This window comes from Bombina bombina, chromosome 9 (genome assembly GCF_027579735.1).
Source record: "Bombina bombina isolate aBomBom1 chromosome 9, aBomBom1.pri, whole genome shotgun sequence".
NCBI lineage: Eukaryota > Metazoa > Chordata > Amphibia > Anura > Bombinatoridae > Bombina > Bombina bombina.
Window position 1 is genome coordinate 270,720,306 of NC_069507.1, and position 25,087 is coordinate 270,745,392.

Genomic DNA, 25,087 nt, shown 5'->3' on the forward strand with positions numbered 1-25,087 from the left:
TGCTGCCTGTGTATAATATCCCCCTGCTGCCTGTGTATAATATCCCCCTGCTGCCTGTGTATAATATTCCCATGCTGCCAGTGTATAATATTCCCCTGCTGCCTGTGTATAATATCCCCCTGCTGCCTGTGTATAATATCCCCCTGCTGCCTGTGTATAATATCCCCCTGCTGCCTGTGTATAATGCCCCCCTGCTGCCTGTGTATAATGTCCCCCTGCTGCCTGTGTATAATGTCCCCCTGCTGCCTGTGTATAATGTCCCCCTGCTGCCTGTGTATAATATCCCCTGCTGTCTGTGTATAATATTCCCCTGCTGCCTGTGTATAGTATCCCCCTGTTGCCTGTGTATAATATCCCCCTGCTGCCTGTGTATAATATCCCCCTGCTGCATGTGTATAATATCCCCCTGCTGCCTTTGTAAAATATCCCCTTGTTGTCTGTGTATAATATCCCTCTGCTGCCTGAGTATAATATCCCCCTGCTGTCTGTGTATAATATCCCCCTGCTGCCTGTGTACAATATCCCCTTGCTGCCTGTGTATAATATCCCCCTGCTGCCTGTGTATAATATCCCCCTGCTGCCTGTAAATAATATCCCCCTGCTGTCTGTGTATAATATCCCCTTGCTGTCTGTGTAAAATATCCCCTTCTTGTCTGTGTATAATATCCCCCTGCTGCCTGAGTATAATATCCCCCTGCTGTCTGTAAATAATATCCCCTTGCTGTCTGTGTATAATATCCCCTTGCTGTCTGTGTATAATATCCCCCTGCTGTCTGTGTATAATATCCCCTTGCTGTCTGTGTATAATATCCCCCTGCTGTCTGTGTATAATATCCCCTTGCTGTCGGTGTATAATATCCCCCTGCTGCCTGTGTATAATATCCCCCTGCTGTCTGTGTATAATATCCCCCTGCAGCCTGTGTATAATATTCCCCTGCTGCCTGTGTATAACTCCCCCTGCTGTCTGTGTATAATATCCCCTGCTGCCTCTGTATAATATCCCCCTGCTGCCTGTGAACAATATCCCATTGCTGCCTGTGTACAATATCCCCTTGCTGCCTGTATATAATATCCCCCTGCTGCCTGTGTACAATATCCCCCTGCTGCCTGTGTACAATATCCCTTTGCTGTCTGTGTATAATATCCCCCTGCTGCCTGTGTATAATATCCCCCTGCTGTCTGTGTATAATAACCCCCTGCAGCCTGTGTATAATATTCCCCTGCTGCCTGTGTAGAACTCCCCCTGCTGTCTGTGTATAATATCCCCTGATGCCTGTGTACAATATTCCATTGCTGCCTGTGTACAATATCCCCTTGCTGCCTGTGTACAATATCCCCTTTCTGCCTGTGTATAATATCCCCCTGCTGCCTGTGTACAATATCCCCCTGCTGCCTGTGTATAATGCCCCCCTGCTGCCTGTGTATAATGTCCCCCTGCTGCCTGTGTATAATGTCCCCCTGCTGCCTGTGTATAATGTCCCCCTGCTGCCTGTGTATAATATCCCCTGCTGTCTGTATATAATATTCCCCTGCTGCCTGTGTATAATGTCCCCCTGCTGCCTGTGTATAATATTCCCCTGCTGCCTGTGTATAATATCCCCCTGCTGCCTGTGTATAATATCCCCCTACTGCCTGTGTATAATATCCCCCTGCTGCATGTGTATAATATCCCCCTGCTGCCTTTGTAAAATATCCCCTTGTTGTCTGTTCATAATATCCCTCTGCTGCCTGAGTATAATATCCCCCTGCTGTCTGTGTATAATATCCCCCTGCTGCCTGTGTACAATATCCCCTTGCTGCCTGTGTATAATATCCCCCTGCTGCCTGTGTATAATATCCCCCTGCTGCCTGTAAATAATATCCCCCTGCTGCCTGTGTATAATATCCCCTTGCTGTCTGTGTAAAATATCCCCTTCTTGTCTGTGTATAATATCCCCCTGCTGCCTGAGTATAATATCCCCCTGCTGTCTGTAAATAATATCCCCTTGCTGTCTGTGTATAATATCCCCTTGCTGTCTGTGTATAATATCCCCCTGCTGTCTGTGTATAATATCCCCTTGCTGTCTGTGTATAATATCCCCCTGCTGTCTGTGTATAATATCCCCTTGCTGTCTGTGTATAATATCCCCCTGCTGCCTGTGTATAATATCCCCCTGCTGTCTGTGTATAATATCCCCCTGCAGCCTGTGTATAATATTCCCCTGCTGCCTGTGTATAACACCCCCTGCTGTCTGTGTATAATATCCCCTGCTGCCTCTGTATAATATCCCCCTGCTGCCTGTGTACAATATCCCATTGCTGCCTGTGTACAATATCCCCTTGCTGCCTGTGTATAATATCCCCCTGCTGCCTGTGTACAATATCCCCCTGCTGCCTGTGTACAATATCCCTTTGCTGTCTGTGTACAATATCCCCTTGCTGCCTGTGTATAATATCCCCATGTTGTCTGTGTATAATATCCCCCCGCTGTCTGTGTATAATATCCCCCTGCTGTCTGTGTATAATATCCCCCTGCTGTCTGTGTATAATATCCCCCTGCTGTCTGTGTATAATATCCCCCTGCTGTCTGAGTATAATATCCCCCTGCTGTCTGAGTATAATATCCCCTTGCTGTCTGAGTATAATATCCCCCTGCTGCCTGTGTATAATATCCCCCTGCTGTCTGTGTATAATATCCCCCTGCTGTCTGTGTATAATATCCCCCTGCTGTCTGTGTATAATATCCCCCTGCTGTCTGTGTATAATATCCCCCTGCTGTCTGAGTATAATATCCCCCTGCTGTCTGAGTATAATATCCCCCTGCTGTCTGTCTATAATATCCCCCTGCTGTCTGTGTATAATATCCCCCTGCTGTCTGTGTATAATATCCCCCTGCTGTCTGTGTATAATATCCCCCTGCTGTCTGAGTATAATATCCCCCTGTTGTCTGAGTATAATATCCCCTTGCTGTCTGAGTATAATATCCCCCTGTTGCCTGTGTATAATATCCCCCTGCTACCTGTGTATAATATCCCCCTGCTGTCTGTGTATAATATCCCCCTGCTGTCTGTGTATAATATCCCCCTGCTGTCTGAGTATAATATCCCCCTGCTGTCTGAGTATAATATCCCCCTGCTGTCTGTGTATAATATCCCCCTGCTGTCTGAGTATAATATCCCCCTGCTGTCTGAGTATAATATCCCCTTGGTGTCTGAGTATAATATCCCCCTGCTGCCTGTGTATAATATCCCCCTGCTACTTGTGTATAATATCCCCCTGCTGTCTGTGTATAATATCCCCCTGCTGTCTGTGTATAATATCCCCCTGCTGTCTGAGTATAATATCCCCCTGCTGTCTGAGTATAATATCCCCCTGCTGTCTGTGTATAATATCCCCCTGCTGTCTGTGTATAATATCCCCTTGCTGCCTGTGTACAATATCCCCTTGCTGCCTGTGTATAATATCCCCCTGCAGCCTGTGTATAATATCCCCATGCTGTCTATGTATAATATCCCCTGTTGCCTGTATACAATATCCCCCTGCTGCCAGTGTATAATATCCCCCTGCTGTCTGTGTATAATATTCCCTTGTTGTCTGTGTACTATATCCCCCTGCAGCCTGTGTATAATATCCCCATGCTGTCTGTGTATAATATCCCCCTGCTGTCTGTGTATAATATCCCCATGCTGTCTGTGTATAATATTCCCCTGTTGCCTGTGTATAATATTCCCTTGCTGTGTGTGTATAATATTCCCCTGTTGTCTGTGTATAATATCCCCCCTGCTGTCTGTGTATAATATCCCCATGCTGTCTGTGTATAATATCCTCATGTTGTCTGTGTATAATATCCCCATGCTGTCTGTGTATAATATCCCCATGCTGTCTGTGTATAATATCCCCCTGCTGTCTGTGTATAATATCCCCATGCTGTCTGTGTATAATATCCCCATGCTGTCTGTGTATAATATCCCCATGCTGTCTGTGTATAATATCCCCATGCTGTCTGTGTATAATATCCCCGCTGCTGTCTGTGTATAATATCCCCATGCTGTCTGTGTATAATATCCCCATGTTGTCTGTGTATAATATCCCCCTGCTGTCTGTGTATAATATCCCCCTGCTGTCTGAGTATAATATCCCCCTGCTGTCTGAGTATAATATCCCCCTGCTGTCTGAGTATAATATCCCCCTGCTGTCTGTGTATAATATCCCCCTGCTGTCTGAGTATAATATCCCCCTGCTGTCTGAGTATAACATCCCCTTGGTGTCTGAGTATAATATCCCCCTGCTGCCTGTGTATAATATCCCCCTGCTACTTGTGTATAATATCCCCCTGCTGCCTGTGTATAATATCCCCCTGCTGTCTGAGTATAATATCCCCCCGCTGTCTGAGTATAATATCCCCCTGCTGTCTGTGTATAATATCCCCCTGCTGTCTGTGTATAATATCCCCTTGCTGCCTGTGTACAATATCCCCTTGCTGCCTGTGTATAATATCCCCCTGCAGCCTGTGTATAATATCCCCATGCTGTCTATGTATAATATCCCCTGCTGCCTGTGTACAATATCCCCCTGCTGCCAGTGTATAATATCCCCCTGCTGTCTGTGTATAATATTCCCTTGTTGTCTGTGTACTATATCCCCCTGCAGCCTGTGTATAATATCCCCATGCTGTCTGTGTATAATATCTCCCTGCTGTCTGTGTATAATATCCTCATGCTGTCTGTGTATAATATTCCCCTGTTGCCTGTGCATAATATTCCCCTGTTGCCTGTGTATAATATTCCCCTGTTGTCTGTGTATAATATCCCCCCTGCTGTCTGTGTATAATATCCCCATGCTGTCTGTGTATAATATCCCCATGTTGTCTGTGTATAATATCCCCATGCTGTCTGTGTATAATATCCCCATGCTGTCTGTGTATAATATTGCCCTGTTGCCTGTGTATAATATTCCCCTGTTGTCTGTGTATAATATCCCCCCTGCTGTCTGTGTATAATATCCCCATGCTGTCTGTGTATAATATCCCCATGTTGTCTGTGTATAATATCCCCTTGCTGTCTGTGTATAATATCCCCCTGCTCTCTGTGTATAATATCCCCATGCTGTCTGTGTATAATATCCCCCTGCTGCCTGAGTATAATATCCCCCTGCTGTCTGAGTATAATATCCCCTTGCTGTCTGAGTATAATATCCCCCTGCTGCCTGTGTATAATATCCCCCTGCTGTCTGTGTATAATATCCCCCTGCTGTCTGTGTATAATATCCCCCTGCTGTCTGTGTATAATATCCCCCTGCTGTCTGTGTATAATATCCCCCTGCTGTCTGAGTATAATATCCCCCTGCTGTCTGAGTATAATATCCCCCTGCTGTCTGTGTATAATATCCCCCTGCTGTCTGTGTATAATATCCCCTTGCTGCCTGTGTATAATATCCCCATGTTGTCTGTGTATAATATCCCCATGTTGCCTGTGTATAATATCCCCCTGCTGCCTGTGTATAATATCCCCCTGCTGTCTGTGTATAATATCCCCCTGCTGTCTGTGTATAATATCCCCCTGCTGTCTGTGTATAATATCCCCCTGCTGCCTGAGTATAATATCCCCTTGCTGTCTGAGTATAATATCCCCCTGCTGTCTGTGTATAATATCCCCTTGCTGTCTGTGTACAATATCCCCCTGCTGTCTGTGTATAATATCCCCCTGCTGTCTGTGTATAATATCCCCCTGCTGTCTGTGTATAATATCCCCCTGCTGTCTGAGTATAATATCCCCCTGCTATCTGAGTATAATATCCCCTTGCTGTCTGAGTATAATATCCCCCTGCTGCCTGTGTATAATATCCCCCTGCTGTCTGTGTATAATATCCCCCTGCTGTCTGTGTATAATATCCCCCCGCTGTCTGTGTATAATATCCCCCTGCTGTCTGTGTATAATATCCCCCTGCTGTCTGTGTATAATATCCCCCTGCTGTCTGTGTATAATATCCCCCTGCTGTCTGAGTATAATATCCCCCTGCTGTCTGAGTATAATATCCCCTTGCTGTCTGAGTATAATATCCCCCTGCTGCCTGTGTATAATATCCCCCTGCTGTCTGTGTATAATATCCCCCTGCTGTCTGTGTATAATATCCCCCTGCTGTCTGTGTATAATATCCCCCTGCTGTCTGTGTATAATATCCCCCTGCTGTCTGAGTATAATATCCCCCTGCTGTCTGAGTATAATATCCCCCTGCTGTCTGTCTATAATATCCCCCTGCTGTCTGTGTATAATATCCCCCTGCTGTCTGTGTATAATATCCCCCTGCTGTCTGTGTATAATATCCCTCTGCTGTCTGAGTATAATATCCCCCTGTTGTCTGAGTATAATATCCCCTTGCTGTCTGTGTATAATATCTCCCTGCTGTCTGTGTATAATATCCCCATGCTGTCTGTGTATAATATTCCCCTGTTGCCTGTGCATAATATTCCCCTGTTGCCTGTGTATAATATTCCCCTGTTGTCTGTGTATAATATCCCCCTGCTGTCTGAGTATAATATCCCCCTGCTGTCTGAGTATAATATCCCCCTGCTGTCTGTGTATAATATCCCCCTGCTGTCTGTGTATAATATCCCCCTGCTGTCTGTGTATAATATCCCCCTGCTGTCTGTGTATAATATCCCTCTGCTGTCTGAGTATAATATCCCCCTGTTGTCTGTGTATAATATCCCCATGCTGTCTGTGTATAATATCTCCCTGCTGTCTGTGTATAATATCCCCATGCTGTCTGTGTATAATATTCCCCTGTTGCCTGTGCATAATATTCCCCTGTTGCCTGTGTATAATATTCCCCTGTTGTCTGTGTATAATATCCCCCCTGCTGTCTGTGTATAATATCCCCATGCTGTCTGTGTATAATATCCCCATGTTGTCTGTGTATAATATCCCCATGCTGTCTGTGTATAATATCCCCCTGCTCTCTGTGTATAATATCCCCATGCTGTCTGTGTATAATATCCCCCTGCTGCCTGAGTATAATATCCCCCTGCTGTCTGAGTATAATATCCCCTTGCTGTCTGAGTATAATATCCCCCTGCTGCCTGTGTATAATATCCCCCTGCTGTCTGTGTATAATATCCCCCTGCTGTCTGTGTATAATATCCCCCTGCTGTCTGTGTATAATATCCCCCTGCTGTCTGTGTATAATATCCCCCTGCTGTCTGAGTATAATATCCCCCTGCTGTCTGAGTATAATATCCCCCTGCTGTCTGTGTATAATATCCCCCTGCTGTCTGTGTATAATATCCCCTTGCTGCCTGTGTATAATATCCCCATGTTGTCTGTGTATAATATCCCCATGTTGCCTGTGTATAATATCCCCCTGCTGCCTGTGTATAATATCCCCCTGCTGTCTGTGTATAATATCCCCCTGCTGTCTGTGTATAATATCCCCCTGCTGTCTGTGTATAATATCCCCCTGCTGCCTGAGTATAATATCCCCTTGCTGTCTGAGTATAATATCCCCCTGCTGTCTGTGTATAATATCCCCTTGCTGTCTGTGTATAATATCCCCCTGCTGTCTGTGTATAATATCCCCCTGCTGTCTGTGTATAATATCCCCCTGCTGTCTGTGTATAATATCCCCCTGCTGTCTGAGTATAATATCCCCCTGCTATCTGAGTATAATATCCCCTTGCTGTCTGAGTATAATATCCCCCTGCTGCCTGTGTATAATATCCCCCTGCTGTCTGTGTATAATATCCCCCTGCTGTCTGTGTATAATATCCCCCTGCTGTCTGTGTATAATATCCCCCTGCTGTCTGTGTATAATATCCCCCTGCTGTCTGTGTATAATATCCCCCTGCTGTCTGTGTATAATATCCCCCTGCTGTCTGAGTATAATATCCCCCTGCTGTCTGAGTATAATATCCCCTTGCTGTCTGAGTATAATATCCCCCTGCTGCCTGTGTATAATATCCCCCTGCTGTCTGTGTATAATATCCCTCTGCTGTCTGAGTATAATATCCCCCTGTTGTCTGAGTATAATATCCCCTTGCTGTCTGAGTATAATATCCCCCTGTTGCCTGTGTATAATATCCCCCTGCTACCTGTGTATAATATCCCCCTGCTGTCTGTGTATAATATCCCCCTGCTGTCTGTGTATAATATCCCCCTGCTGTCTGAGTATAATATCCCCCTGCTGTCTGAGTATAATATCCCCCTGCTGTCTGTGTATAATATCCCCCTGCTGTCTGAGTATAATATCCCCCTGCTGTCTGAGTATAATATCCCCCTGCTGTCTGAGTATAATATCCCCTTGGTGTCTGAGTATAATATCCCCCTGCTGCCTGTGTATAATATCCCCCTGCTACTTGTGTATAATATCCCCCTGCTGTCTGTGTATAATATCCCCCTGCTGTCTGTGTATAATATCCCCCTGCTGTCTGAGTATAATATCCCCCTGCTGTCTGAGTATAATATCCCCCTGCTGTCTGTGTATAATATCCCCCTGCTGTCTGTGTATAATATCCCCTTGCTGCCTGTGTACAATATCCCCTTGCTGCCTGTGTATAATATCCCCCTGCAGCCTGTGTATAATATCCCCATGCTGTCTATGTATAATATCCCCTGTTGCCTGTGTACAATATCCCCCTGCTGCCAGTGTATAATATCCCCCTGCTGTCTGTGTATAATATTCCCTTGTTGTCTGTGTACTATATCCCCCTGCAGCCTGTGTATAATATCCCCATGCTGTCTGTGTATAATATCCCCCTGCTGTCTGTGTATAATATCCCCATGCTGTCTGTGTATAATATTCCCCTGTTGCCTGTGTATAATATTCCCCTGTTGTCTGTGTATAATATCCCCCCTGCTGTCTGTGTATAATATCCCCATGCTGTCTGTGTATAATATCCTCATGTTGTCTGTGTATAATATCCCCTGTTGCCTGTGTACAATATCCCCCTGCTGCCAGTGTATAATATCCCCCTGCTGTCTGTGTATAATATTCCCTTGTTGTCTGTGTACTATATCCCCCTGCAGCCTGTGTATAATATCCCCATGCTGTCTGAGTATAATATCCCCCTGCTGTCTGAGTATAATATCCCCTTGCTGTCTGAGTATAATATCCCCCTGCTGCCTGTGTATAATATCCCCCTGCTGTCTGTGTATAATATCCCCCTGCTGTCTGTGTATAATATCCCCCTGCTGTCTGTGTATAATATCCCCCTGCTGTCTGTGTATAATATCCCCCTGCTGTCTGAGTATAATATCCCCCTGCTGTCTGAGTATAATATCCCCCTGCTGTCTGTCTATAATATCCCCCTGCTGTCTGTGTATAATATCCCCCTGCTGTCTGTGTATAATATCCCCCTGCTGTCTGTGTATAATATCCCTCTGCTGTCTGAGTATAATATCCCCCTGTTGTCTGAGTATAATATCCCCTTGCTGTCTGTGTATAATATCTCCCTGCTGTCTGTGTATAATATCCCCATGCTGTCTGTGTATAATATTCCCCTGTTGCCTGTGCATAATATTCCCCTGTTGCCTGTGTATAATATTCCCCTGTTGTCTGTGTATAATATCCCCCTGCTGTCTGAGTATAATATCCCCCTGCTGTCTGAGTATAATATCCCCCTGCTGTCTGTCTATAATATCCCCCTGCTGTCTGTGTATAATATCCCCCTGCTGTCTGTGTATAATATCCCCCTGCTGTCTGTGTATAATATCCCTCTGCTGTCTGAGTATAATATCCCCCTGTTGTCTGTGTATAATATCCCCATGCTGTCTGTGTATAATATCTCCCTGCTGTCTGTGTATAATATCCCCATGCTGTCTGTGTATAATATTCCCCTGTTGCCTGTGCATAATATTCCCCTGTTGCCTGTGTATAATATTCCCCTGTTGTCTGTGTATAATATCCCCCCTGCTGTCTGTGTATAATATCCCCATGCTGTCTGTGTATAATATCCCCATGTTGTCTGTGTATAATATCCCCATGCTGTCTGTGTATAATATCCCCCTGCTGTCTGTGTATAATATCCCCATGCTGTCTGTGTATAATATCCCCCTGCTGCCTGAGTATAATATCCCCCTGCTGTCTGAGTATAATATCCCCTTGCTGTCTGAGTATAATATCCCCCTGCTGCCTGTGTATAATATCCCCCTGCTGTCTGTGTATAATATCCCCCTGCTGTCTGTGTATAATATCCCCCTGCTGTCTGTGTATAATATCCCCCTGCTGTCTGTGTATAATATCCCCCTGCTGTCTGAGTATAATATCCCCCTGCTGTCTGAGTATAATATCCCCCTGCTGTCTGTCTATAATATCCCCCTGCTGTCTGTGTATAATATCCCCTTGCTGCCTGTGTATAATATCCCCATGTTGTCTGTGTATAATATCCCCATGTTGCCTGTGTATAATATCCCCCTGCTGCCTGTGTATAATATCCCCCTGCTGTCTGTGTATAATATCCCCCTGCTGTCTGTGTATAATATCCCCCTGCTGTCTGTGTATAATATCCCCCTGCTGCCTGAGTATAATATCCCCTTGCTGTCTGAGTATAATATCCCCCTGCTGTCTGTGTATAATATCCCCTTGCTGTCTGTGTACAATATCCCCCTGCTGTCTGTGTATAATATCCCCCTGCTGTCTGTGTATAATATCCCCCTGCTGTCTGTGTATAATATCCCCCTGCTGTCTGAGTATAATATCCCCCTGCTATCTGAGTATAATATCCCCTTGCTGTCTGAGTATAATATCCCCCTGCTGCCTGTGTATAATATCCCCCTGCTGTCTGTGTATAATATCCCCCCGCTGTCTGTGTATAATATCCCCCTGCTGTCTGTGTATAATATCCCCCTGCTGTCTGTGTATAATATCCCCCTGCTGTCTGTGTATAATATCCCCCTGCTGTCTGAGTATAATATCCCCCTGCTGTCTGAGTATAATATCCCCTTGCTGTCTGAGTATAATATCCCCCTGCTGCCTGTGTATAATATCCCCCTGCTGTCTGTGTATAATATCCCTCTGCTGTCTGAGTATAATATCCCCCTGTTGTCTGAGTATAATATCCCCTTGCTGTCTGAGTATAATATCCCCCTGTTGCCTGTGTATAATATCCCCCTGCTACCTGTGTATAATATCCCCCTGCTGTCTGTGTATAATATCCCCCTGCTGTCTGTGTATAATATCCCCCTGCTGTCTGAGTATAATATCCCCCTGCTGTCTGAGTATAATATCCCCCTGCTGTCTGTGTATAATATCCCCCTGCTGTCTGAGTATAATATCCCCCTGCTGTCTGAGTATAATATCCCCTTGGTGTCTGAGTATAATATCCCCCTGCTGCCTGTGTATAATATCCCCCTGCTACTTGTGTATAATATCCCCCTGCTGTCTGTGTATAATATCCCCCTGCTGTCTGTGTATAATATCCCCCTGCTGTCTGAGTATAATATCCCCCTGCTGTCTGAGTATAATATCCCCCTGCTGTCTGTGTATAATATCCCCCTGCTGTCTGTGTATAATATCCCCTTGCTGCCTGTGTACAATATCCCCTTGCTGCCTGTGTATAATATCCCCCTGCAGCCTGTGTATGATATCCCCATGCTGTCTATGTATAATATCCCCTGTTGCCTGTGTACAATATCCCCCTGCTGCCAGTGTATAATATCCCCCTGCTGTCTGTGTATAATATTCCCTTGTTGTCTGTGTACTATATCCCCCTGCAGCCTGTGTATAATATCCCCATGCTGTCTGTGTATAATATCCCCCTGCTGTCTGTGTATAATATCCCCATGCTGTCTGTGTATAATATTCCCCTGTTGCCTGTGTATAATATTCCCCTGTTGTCTGTGTATAATATCCCCCCTGCTGTCTGTGTATAATATCCCCATGCTGTCTGTGTATAATATCCTCATGTTGTCTGTGTATAATATCCCCCTGCTGTCTGTGTATAATATCCCCATGCTGTCTGTGTATAATATCCCCATGCTGTCTGTGTATAATATCCCCATGCTGTCTGTGTATAATATCCCCCCTGCTGTCTGTGTATAATATCCCCATGCTGTCTGTGTATAATATCCCCATGTTGTCTGTGTATAATATCCCCCTGCTGTCTGTGTATAATATCCCCCTGCTGTCTGAGTATAATATCCCCCTGCTGTCTGAGTATAATATCCCCCTGCTGTCTGAGTATAATATCCCCCTGCTGTCTGTGTATAATATCCCCCTGCTGTCTGAGTATAATATCCCCCTGCTGTCTGAGTATAACATCCCCTTGGTGTCTGAGTATAATATCCCCCTGCTGCTTGTGTATAATATCCCCCTGCTACTTGTGTATAATATCCCCCTGCTGCCTGTGTATAATATCCCCCTGCTGTCTGAGTATAATATCCCCCTGCTGTCTGAGTATAATATCCCCCTGCTGTCTGTGTATAATATCCCCCTGCTGTCTGTGTATAATATCCCCTTGCTGCCTGTGTACAATATCCCCTTGCTGCCTGTGTATAATATCCCCCTGCAGCCTGTGTATAATATCCCCATGCTGTCTATGTATAATATCCCCTGCTGCCTGTGTACAATATCCCCCTGCTGCCAGTGTATAATATCCCCCTGCTGTCTGTGTATAATATTCCCTTGTTGTCTGTGTACTATATCCCCCTGCAGCCTGTGTATAATATCCCCATGCTGTCTGTGTATAATATCTCCCTGCTGTCTGTGTATAATATCCCCATGCTGTCTGTGTATAATATTCCCCTGTTGCCTGTGCATAATATTCCCTTGCTGTGTGTGTATAATATTCCCCTGTTGTCTGTGTATAATATCCCCCCTGCTGTCTGTGTATAATATCCCCATGCTGTCTGTGTATAATATCCCCATGTTGTCTGTGTATTATATCCCCATGCTGTCTGTGTATAATATCCCCATGCTGTCTGTGTATAATATCCCCCTGCTGTCTGTGTATAATATCCCCATGCTGTCTGTGTATAATATTCCCCTGTTGCCTGTGTATAATATTCCCCTGTTGTCTGTGTATAATATCCCCCCTGCTGTCTGTGTATAATATCCCCATGCTGTCTGTGTATAATATCCCCATGTTGTCTGTGTATAATATCCCCATGCTGTCTGTGTATAATATCCCCATGCTGTCTGTGTATAATATTCCCCTGTTGCCTGTGTATAATATTCCCCTGTTGTCTGTGTATAATATCCCCCCTGCTGTCTGTGTATAATATCCCCATGCTGTCTGTGTATAATATCCCCATGTTGTCTGTGTATAATATCCCCTTGCTGTCTGTGTATAATATCCCCCTGCTGTCTGTGTATAATATCCCCATGCTGTCTGTGTATAATATCCCCCTGCTGCCTGAGTATAATATCCCCCTGCTGTCTGAGTATAATATCCCCTTGCTGTCTGAGTATAATATCCCCCTGCTGCCTGTGTATAATATCCCCCTGCTGTCTGTGTATAATATCCCCCTGCTGTCTGTGTATAATATCCCCCTGCTGTCTGTGTATAATATCCCCCTGCTGTCTGAGTATAATATCCCCCTGCTGTCTGAGTATAATATCCCCCTGCTGTCTGTCTATAATATCCCCCTGCTGTCTGTGTATAATATCCCCCTGCTGTCTGTGTATAATATCCCCCTGCTGTCTGAGTATAATATCCCCCTGTTGTCTGAGTATAATATCCCCTTGCTGTCTGAGTATAATATCCCCCTGCTGCCTGTGTATAATATCCCCCTGCTACCTGTGTATAATATCCCCCTGCTGTCTGTGTATAATATCCCCCTGCTGTCTGTGTATAATATCCCCCTGCTGTCTGTGTATAATATCCCCCTGCTGTCTGAGTATAATATCCCCCTGCTGTCTGAGTATAATATCCCCCTGCTGTCTGTGTATAATATCCCCCTGCTGTCTGAGTATAATATCCCCCTGCTGTCTGAGTATAATATCCCCTTGGTGTCTGAGTATAATATCCCCCTGCTGCCTGTGTATAATATCCCCCTGCTACTTGTGTATAATATCCCCCTGCTGTCTGTGTATAATATCCCCCTGCTGTCTGTGTATAATATCCCCCTGCTGTATGAGTATAATATCCCCCTGCTGTCTGAGTATAATATCCCCCTGCTGTCTGTGTATAATATCCCCCTGCTGTCTGTGTATAATATCCCCTTGCTGCCTGTGTACAATATCCCCTTGCTGCCTGTGTATAATATCCCCCTGCAGCCTGTGTATAATATCCCCATGCTGTCTGTGTATAATATCCCCTGTTTCCTGTGTACAATATCCCCCTGCTGCCAGTGTATAATATCCCCCTGCTGTCTGTGTATAATATTCCCTTGTTGTCTGTGTACTATATCCCCCTGCAGCCTGTGTATAATATCCCCATGCTGTCTGTGTATAATATCCCCCTGCTGTCTGTGTATAATATCCCCATGCTGTCTGTGTATAATATTCCCCTGTTGCCTGTGTATAATATTCCCTTGCTGTGTGTGTATAATATTCCCCTGTTGTCTGTGTATAATATCCCCCCTGCTGTCTGAGTATAATATCCCCTTGCTGTCTGAGTATAATATCCCCCTGCTGCCTGTGTATAATATCCCCCTGCTGTCTGTGTATAATATCCCCCTGCTGTCTGTGTATAATATCCCCCTGCTGTCTGTGTATAATATCCCCCTGCTGTCTGAGTATAATATCCCCCTGCTGTCTGTCTATAATATCCCCCCTGCTGTCTGTGTATAATATCCCCCTGCTGTCTGTGTATAATATCCCCCTGCTGTCTGTGTATAATATCCCCCTGCTGTCTGAGTATAATATCCCCCTGTTGTCTGAGTATAATATCCCCTTGCTGTCTGAGTATAATATCCCCCTGCTGCCTGTGTATAATATCCCCCTGCTGTCTGTGTATAATATCCCCCTGCTGTCTGTGTATAATATCCCCCTGCTGTCTGTGTATAATATCCCCCTGCTGTCTGTGTATAATATCCCCCTGCTGTCTGAGTATAATATCCCCCTGCTGTCTGAGTATAATATCCCCCTGCTGTCTGAGTATAATATCCCCCTGCTGTCTGTGTATAATATCCCCCTGCTGTCTGAGTATAATATCCCCCTGCTGTCTGAGTATAATATCCCCTTGGTGTCTGAGTATAATATCCCCCTGCTGCCTGTGTATAATATCCCCCTGCTACTTGTGTATAATATCCCCCTGCTGTCTGTGTATAATATCCCCCTGCTGTCTGTGTATAATATCCCCCTGCTGTCTGAGTATAATATCCCCCTGCTGTCTGAGTATAATATCCCCCTGCTGTCTGTGTATAATATCCCCCTGCTGTCTGTGTATAATATCCCCTTGCTGCCTGTGTACAATATCCCCTTGCTGCCTGTGTATAATATCCCCCTGCAGCCTGTGTATAATATCCCCATGCTGTCTATGTATAATATCCCCTGTTGCCTGTGTACAATATCCCCCTGCTGCCAGTGTATAATATCCCCCTGCTGTCTGTGTATAATATTCCCTTGTTGTCTGTGTACTATATCCCCCTGCAGCCTGTGTATAATATCCCCATGCTGTCTGTGTATAATATCCCCCTGCTGTCTGTGTATAATATCCCCATGCTGTCTGTGTATAATATTCCCCTGTTGCCTGTGTATAATATTCCCTTGCTGTGTGTGTATAATATTCCCCTGTTGTCTGTGTATAATATCCCCCCTGCTGTCTGTGTATAATATCCCCATGCTGTCTGTGTATAATATCCTCATGTTGTCTGTGTATAATATCCCCATGCTGTCTGTGTATAATATCCCCATGCTGTCTGTGTATAATATCCCCCTGCTGTCTGTGTATAATATCCCCATGCTGTCTGTGTATAATATCCCCATGCTGTCTGTGTATAATATCCCCATGCTGTCTGTGTATAATATCCCCATGCTGTCTGTGTATAATATCCCCCCTGCTGTATGTGTATAATATCCCCATGCTGTCTGTGTATAATATCCCCATGTTGTCTGTGTATTATATCCCCCTGCTGTCTGTGTATAATATCCCCCTGCTGTCTGAGTATAATATCCCCCTGCTGTCTGAGTATAATATCCCCCTGCTGTCTGAGTATAATATCCCCCTGCTGTCTGTGTATAATATCCCCCTGCTGTCTGAGTATAATATCCCCCTGCTGTCTGAGTATAACATCCCCTTGGTGTCTGAGTATAATATCCCCCTGCTGCCTCTGTATAATATCCCCCTGCTACTTGTGTATAATATCCCCCTGCTGTCTGTGTATAATATCCCCCTGCTGTCTGAGTATAATATCCCCCTGCTGTCTGAGTATAATATCCCCCTGCTGTCTGTGTATAATATCCCCCTGCTGTCTGTGTATAATATCCCCTTGCTGCCTGTGTACAATATCCCCTTGCTGCCTGTGTATAATATCCCCCTGCAGCCTGTGTATAATATCCCCATGCTGTCTATGTATAATATCCCCTGCTGCCTGTGTACAATATCCCCCTGCTGCCAGTGTATAATATCCCCCTGCTGTCTGTGTATAATATTCCCTTGTTGTCTGTGTACTATATCCCCCTGCAGCCTGTGTATAATATCCCCATGCTGTCTGTGTATAATATCTCCCTGCTGTCTGTGTATAATATCCCCATGCTGTCTGTGTATAATATTCCCCTGTTGCCTGTGCATAATATTCCCTTGCTGTGTGTGTATAATATTCCCCTGTTGTCTGTGTATAATATCCCCCCTGCTGTCTGTGTATAATATCCCCATGCTGTCTGTGTATAATATCCCCATGTTGTCTGTGTATTATATCCCCATGCTGTCTGTGTATAATATCCCCATGCTGTCTGTGTATAATATCCCCCTGCTGTCTGTGTATAATATCCCCATGCTGTCTGTGTATAATATTCCCCTGTTGTCTGTGTATAATATTCCCCTGTTGTCTGTGTATAATATCCCCCCTGCTGTCTGTGTATAATATCCCCATGCTGTCTGTGTATAATATCCCCATGTTGTCTGTGTATAATATCCCCATGCTGCCTGTGTATAATATCCCCATGCTGTCTGTGTATAATATTCCCCTGTTGCCTGTGTATAATATCCCCTGTTGTCTGTGTATAATATCCCCCCTGCTGTCTGTGTATAATATCCCCATGCTGTCTGTGTATAATATCCCCATGTTGTCTGTGTATAATATCCCCTTGCTGTCTGTGTATAATATCCCCCTGCTGTCTGTGTATAATATCCCCATGCTGTCTGTGTATAATATCCCCCTGCTATCTGTGTGTGATATCCCCATGCTGTCTGTGTATAATATCCCCCTGTTGCCTGAGTATAATATCCCCCTGCTGTCTGTGTATAATATCCCCCTGCTGTCTGTGTATAATATACCCCTGCTGTCTGTGTATAATATCCCCCCTGCTGTCTGTGTATAATATACCCCTGCTGTCTGTGTATAATATCCCCATGTTGTCTGTGTATAATATCCCCCTGCTGTCTGAGTATAATATCCCCTGCTGTCTGTGTATAATATTCCCCTTCTGCCTGTGTATAATATCCCCCTGCAGCCTGTGTATAATATCCCCATGCTGTCTGTGTATAATATCCCCCTGCTGTCTGTGTATAATATCCCCATGCTGTCTGTGTATAATATCCCCCTGCTGTCTGTGTATAATATCCCCCTGCTGCCTGTGTATAATATCCCCCTGCTGTGAGTGTGATGCCATTTGTTGTGCGTGTATTACCTCTTGCTGTGTGAGTGTGTTTTACCCTTTGTTGTGTGTGTAAGTGTATTTAGTCCTTGTTGTGTGTAAGTGTATTTACTCCTTGTTGTGTGTAAGTGTATTTACTCCTTGTTGTGTGTAAGTGTATTTACTCCTTGTTGTGTGTAAGTGTATTTACTCCTTGTTGTGTGTAAGTGTATTAATCCTTGCTGGGTTTGTAAGTGTATCATTAAAGTACAATTGGCTCACAGCTATATAAGTCTTAGCTTTTATTCAAATCCATCGCCTAGATTACAAGTCTTGCGTTAGCCTTAAAAAGCAGCGTTGAGAGGTCCCAACGCTGCTTTTTAACACCCGCTGGTATTACGAGTCAGGCAGGTACAGGTGTACCGCTCACTTTTTTCCGCGATTTTAGCATACCGCAAATCCCCTTACGTCAATTGCGTATCCTATCTTTTTAATGGGATTTTACTAACGCCGGTATTACGATTGCTGGAAAAAGTGAGCGGTAGACCCTTTCCTGTCCAGACTCCTACCGCATTTAAGTCAGTAGTTAAGAGTTTTATGGGCTAACGTCGTAACATAACACTCTTAACTAAAGTGCTAAAAGTACACTAACACCCATAAACTACCTATTGACCCCTAAACCGAGATCGCCCCCCCCCCCCCCACACATCGCAAATACTTAACTAAAATTTTTAACACCTAATCTGCCGACCGGACATCGCCGCCACTTTAATAAATATATTAACCCCTAAGCTGCCGCACTCCTGCCTCACAAAAACTAGTTACATTTTATTAACCCCTAATCTGCTGGCCCTAACATCGCTGACACCTACCTACATTTATTAACCCCTAATCTGCCAACCACAACGTCGCCGCTTCTATATTAAATGTATTAAACCCTAAATCTAAATCTAACCCTAACACCCCCTAACTTAAATATAATTTTAAAAATATAAATAAAATTACTACAATTAATTAAATTATTCCTATTTAAAACTAAATACTTACCTGTAAAATAAACCCTAACGGCTAGATTTAGAGTTGGGCGGTAGCCGTCAAAACCAGCGTTAGAGGCTCCTAACGCTGGTTTTTACCGCCCGCTGGTATTTGGAGTCAGTCAGGAAAGGGTCTAACGCTCACTTTACAGTCGCGACTTTTCCATACCGCAGATCCCCCTACGCCATTTGCGTATCCTATCTTTTCAATGGGATCTTTCTAACGCCGGTATTTAGAGTCGTGGCTGAAGTGAGCGTTAGAAATCTAACGACAAAACTCCAGCCGCAGAAAAAAGTCAGTAGTTAAGAGCTTTCTGGGCTAACGCCGGTTTATAAAGCTCTTAACTACTGTGCTCTAAAGTACACTAACACCCATAAACTACCTATGTACCCCTAAACCGAGGTCCCCCCACATCGCCGCCACTCTATTAATTTTTTTTAATCCCTAATCTGCCGCTCCGTACACCGCCGCCAGCTACATTATCCCTATGTACCCCTAATCTGCTGCCCCTAATACCGCCGACACCTATATTATATTTATTAAACCCTAATCTGCCCCCCCCAACGTCGCCGCCACCTACCTACACTTATTAACCCGTAATCTGCCGAGCGGACCGCACCGCTACTATAATAAAGTTATTAATCCCTAATCCGCCTCACTCCCGCCTCAATAACCCTATAATAAATAGTATTAACCCCTAATCTGCCCTCCCTAACATCGCCGACACCTAACTTCAAGCATTAACCCCTAATCTGCCGACCGGAGCTCACCGCTACTATCCGATCAGCCAATAGAATGCGAGCTCAATCTGATTGGCTGATTGGATCAGCCAATCGGATTGAACTTGAATCTGATTGGCTGATTCCATCAGCCAATCAGAATATTCCTACCTTAATTCAGATTGGCTGATAGAATCCTATCAGCCAATCGGAATTCAAGGGACGCCATCTTGGATGACGTCATTTAAAGGAACCGTCATTCGGCGAGTAGGCGTCGCTTGAAGAGGTTGGATCCGCGTCGGCTGGGAAGAAGATGGCTCCGCTCCGCTCCGGAAGAAAGAAGATTGAAGATGCGGCTTGATAGAAGACTTCATCCCGATGATGGACTTCCGACTTCAGCCCGATGATTGAGTTCTTCAGCCGCCGCTTGGATCAAGACTTCTGGACCGATCGCTGAACCCGGTGAGGTGAAGACAAGGTAGGGAGATCTTCAAGGGCTTAGTGTTAGGTTTATTTAAGGGGGGTTTGGGTTAGATTAGGGGTATGTGGGTGGTGGGTTGTAATGTTGGGGGGGGTATTGTATGTTTTTTTTTTACAGGCAAAAGAGCTGAATTCTTTGGGGCATGCCCCGCAAAGGGCCCTTTTCAGGGCTGGTAAGGTAAAAGAGCTTTGAACTTTTTAAATTTAGAATAGGGTAGGGCATTTTTTTATTTTGGGGGGCTTTGTTATTTTATTAGGGGGCTTAGAGTAGGTGTAATTAGTTTAAAATTGTTGTAATATTTTTCTAATGTTTGTAAATATTTTTTTATTTTTTGTAACTTAGTTCTTTTTTATTTTTTGTACTTTAGTTAGTTTATTTCATTGTAGTTATTTGTAGGTATTGTATTTAATTAATGTATTGATAGTGTAGTGTTAGGTTTAATTGTAGGTAATTGTAGGTAGTTTATTTAATTAATTTATTGATAGTGTAGTGTTAGGTTTAATTGTAACTTATTGCTAAGAAGAGGGACAGGGAAAGTGAAGCATATTGGGCACACTTGAAGGGGCAAAAACCAATACTATATTGATTGTGTGGTGTGTCGTGTATTTATTAAAACTTAACTTTTATATCGATAATCATTAAAAAAGGAGTGGAGGTTTCCACCAATGAATAAAAAAGAAACAAACAATATTAAAATTGGGTCCGATTAGTACTCGGTACACAAAAGCTCCTCTCAAATGTGATACAGTGATCAGTTTGTATCACACTGTCCTGTTGAAACCAAGTAAATATCAGATTCTTAACTATATGTTAATATTTGAAAGTATAAGTACCATTTCCATCAATTATATTTGTGATAATATACCAAATAGGTCTATTTCATTCAGATTTCCCCATTGCATATATCATTTATACAAATAAATTTATATTTATCAGTCGCTAATGGGGTTATGTAGCAATAAAGTGTTGTCACATCTAATTTCAACGCGTCAGGCGTTCGCACTGCTCCTCTCATGTAGTCCGTTGAAATTAGATTAATTGTTGGCCTCTTTTAGGCACCTTTTACTTAATCTTTTTAAAAACTTAAGATGTTAATCTGGCATAGCGATTATGGGCTTTAAATGGTAATGGTGTATGCTTTAATCTAGCTATAATTTGTTGGAGCAATACGCTCAAGCGTAAGCCATCGCTATAGACAGACGATCCTGAGTGCCATTATTCTTTGGTAAATACTTCGTGCAGCAACTATCACTAGTGCCTGCTCTTTACAGCGATATTATAGCCTGGTTTAATTGATCTGGGCTACCACAAGCCTTATAACACATTGCTGTCTTTCAAAGGGTTATCGCTTTATATGAGCCTGCACTGTGCTATTAGACTTTGAACTACCTCAGAATCCTATCCCCACCTGGAATAATTATATTCACCAGGTCAAAACAACGTATATAGCACAATCTAATGGATGATTAACTGGGGTAGATTCACAGTGAATAATACACGATAAACATCGTAAATCTGTCAATATTGGCAGTAACAACCATTTCAAATATCGAACTAATGCTAATAGTATAAACACCCTGACACATAGGTGTTTATTACAAGTTTTTCTCACACTTATCAGAATAAAATTAATCTGTGTACTAATACTCATAAATCTTGTATTTGCCAAATAAGAATTTTTTCATAGTGTGACAACACTTTATTGCTACATAACCCCATTAGCGACTGATAAATATAAATTTATTTGTATAAATGATATATGCAATGGGGAAATCTGAATGAAATAGACCTATTTGGTATATTGTCACAAATATAATTGATGGAAATGGTACTTATACTTTCAAATATTAACATATAGTTAAGAATCTGATATTTACTTGGTTTCAACAGGACAGTGTGATACAAACTGATCACTGTATCACATTTGAGAGGAGCTTTTGTGTACCGAGTACTAATCGGACACAATTTTAATATTGTTTGTTTCTTTTTTATTCATTGGTGGAAACCTCCACTCCTTTTTTAATGATTATCGATATAAAAGTTAAGTTTTAATAAATACACGACACACCACACAATCAATATAGTATTGGTTTTTGCCCCTTCAAGTGTGCCCAATATGCTTCACTTTCCCTGTCCCTCTTCTTAGCAATAATTCTATATTATTTGGCATAAGGCACTACCTATTGGAAACACCCAGGTTTGGTTTCTATAGGTCTAAGGGCTCAAACCCCCTGTCCCCCCCTCTCTCCCTAGAGGTCATAGGGAACCCATAATTAATTGTAACTTAGGTTAGGATTTATTTTACAGGTAATTTTGTAATTATTTTAACTATTTTAGCTATTAAATAGTTATTAACTATTTAATAGCTATTGTACCTGTTTAAAATAATTACAAAGTTGCCTGTAAAATAAATATTAATCCTAAAATAGCTACAATATAATTATAATTTATATTGTAGCTATATTAGGGTTTATTTTACAGGTAAGTATTTAGCTTTAAATAGGAATAATTTATATAATAAGAGTTAATTTATTTCGTTAGAGTTATATTATTTGGCATAAGGCACTACCTATTGGAAACACCCAGGTTTGGTTTCTATAGGTCTAAGGGCTCAAACCCCCTGTCCCCCCCTCTCTCCCTAGAGGTCATAGGGAACCCATAATTAATTGTAACTTAGGTTAGGATTTATTTTACAGGTAATTTTGTAATTATTTTAACTATTTTAGCTATTAAATAGTTATTAACTATTTAATAGCTATTGTACCTGTTTAAAATAATTACAAAGTTGCCTGTAAAATAAATATTAATCCTAAAATAGCTACAATATAATTATAATTTATATTGTAGCTATATTAGGGTTTATTTTACAGGTAAGTATTTAGCTTTAAATAGGAATAATTTATATAATAAGAGTTATTTTATTTCGTTAGATTTAAATTATATTTAACTTAGGGGGGTGTTAGTGTTAGGGTTAGACTTAGCTTTAGGGGTTAATCCATTTATTAGACTAGCGGCGAGATCCGATCGGCAGATTAGGGGTTAATTATTGTAGGTAGCTGGCGGCGACGTTGTGGGGGGCAGATTAGGGGTTAATAAATATAATATAGGGGTCGGCGGTGTTAGGGGCAGCAGATTAGGGGTACATAGGTATAATGTAGGTTGCGGCGGTATACGGAGCGGTAGATTAGGGGTTAAAAAAAATATGCAGGTGTCAGCGATAGCGGGGGCGGCAGATTAGGGGTTAATAAGTGTAAGGTTAGGGGTGTTTAGACTCGGGGTACATGTTAGGGTGTTAGGTGCAGACGTAGGAAGTGTTTCCCCATAGTAAACAATGGGGCTGCGTTAGGAGCTGAACGCTGCTTTTTTGCAGGTGTTAGGTTTTTTTTCAGCTCAAACAGCCCCATTGTTTTCTATGGGGGAATCGTGCACGAGCACGTTTTTGAAGCTGGCCGCGTCCGTAAGCAACGCTGGTATTTAGAGTTGCAGTGGCGGTAAATATGCTCTACGCTCCTTTTTTGGAGCCTAACGCAGCCCTTCTGTGAACTCTAAATACCAGCGGTATTTAAAAGTTGCGGGGGAAAAAAAGCACGCGTAGCTAACGCACCCCTTTGGCCGCAGAACTCTAAATCTAGCCTATTGATAGCTACAATATAACTAATAGTTACATTGTAGTTAGCTTAGGGTTTATTTTTATTTTACAGGCAACTTTGTATTTATTTTAACTAGGTACAATAGTCATTAAATAGTTATTAACTAATTAATAACTACCTAGTTAAAATAAATTAAAATTTACCTGTAAAATAAACCCTAACCTAAGTTACAATTACACCTAACACTACACTATCATTAAATTAATTACCTAAACTAACTACAATTAAATAAAATAAACTAAATTATGGAGAAAAAAACCCCACTAAATTACAGAAAACAAAAAAGAAATTACAAATTTTTAAACTAATTACACCTAATCTAATCCCCCCTAAAAAAATAAAAAGCCCCCCAAAATAAAAACATTCCCTACCCTATACTAAATTACAAATAGCCCTTAAAAGGGCCTTTTGCGGGGCATTGCCCCAAAGTAATCAGCTCTTTTACCTGTAAAAAAAAATACAATACCCCCCAACATTAAAACCCACACACCCAACCCTACTCTAAAACCCACCCAATCCCCCATTAATAAAACCTAACACTACCCCCTTGAGACGTCTTCACCCAGCCGGGCACAACTGGACCTCCAGAGGGGCTGAAGTCTTCATCCGATCCGGCCAGAAGAGGACATCCAGACTGGCAGAAGTCTTCATCCAGGCGGGATCTTCTATCTTCTTCCATCCGGAGCGGAGCAGGTCCATCTTGAAGACATCCATCCGACGGTGACTGAAGAATGAAGGTTCCTTTAAGTGATGTCATCCAAGATGGCGTCCCTTCAATTCCGATTGGCTGATAGAATCCTATCAGCCAATCGGAATTAAAGGGACAGTATACACTCATTTTCATATAACTGCATGTAATAGACACTACTATAAAGAATAAGATGCACAGATACTGATATAAAAATCCAGTATAAAACTGTTTAAAAACGTACTTATAAGCTGTCAGTTTGGCTCTGTTGAAAAGGTAGTTTGAAAGCCCACTGCAAGTAGCAAATAAGACACCCCCCCCCTCCCCCTTCTTTTGCATATGAAAAGACCCTTTACACAAACAGGAGCAAGCTGGAGAAGGTAGCTGACAGTTTTCACATAAAACTTTGGGACTTGGTTAGGAGTCTGAAAATCAGAGCAATGTTATTTAAAAATAAGCAAAACTATACATTTATTTAAAAAAAAAACTTTATGGGCTATATAAATAGATCATCTACAAAACATTTATGCAAAGAAAAAATGAGTGTATAATGTCCCTTTAAGGTAGGAAAAATCCTATTGACTGATGCAATCAGCCAATAAAATTGAGCTCACATTCTATTGTCTGATTGGAACAGCCAATAGAATGCAAGCTCAATCCTATTGGCTGATTGGATCAGCCAATGGGATTGAACTTCAATTCTATTGGCTGATCCAATCAGCCAATAGGATTTTTCCAACCTTAATTCCGATTGGCTGATAGAATCCTTTCAGCCAATCGGAATTCAAGGGACGCCATCTTGAATGACGTCATTTAAAGGAATCTTCATTCTTCGTTAGGACGTCGATGGAAGAGGATGCTCCGC

General features: G+C 42.8%; 1 protein-coding gene across 1 annotated transcript in view; it reads right to left on the bottom strand.

The window, feature by feature from the left end:
• The window catches only part of LOC128640316 (alpha-2-macroglobulin-like protein 1), a gene marked incomplete in the record, with an annotated part of 543,542 nt that overhangs the window by 99,537 nt on the left and 418,918 nt on the right, over nt 1–25,087 (bottom strand).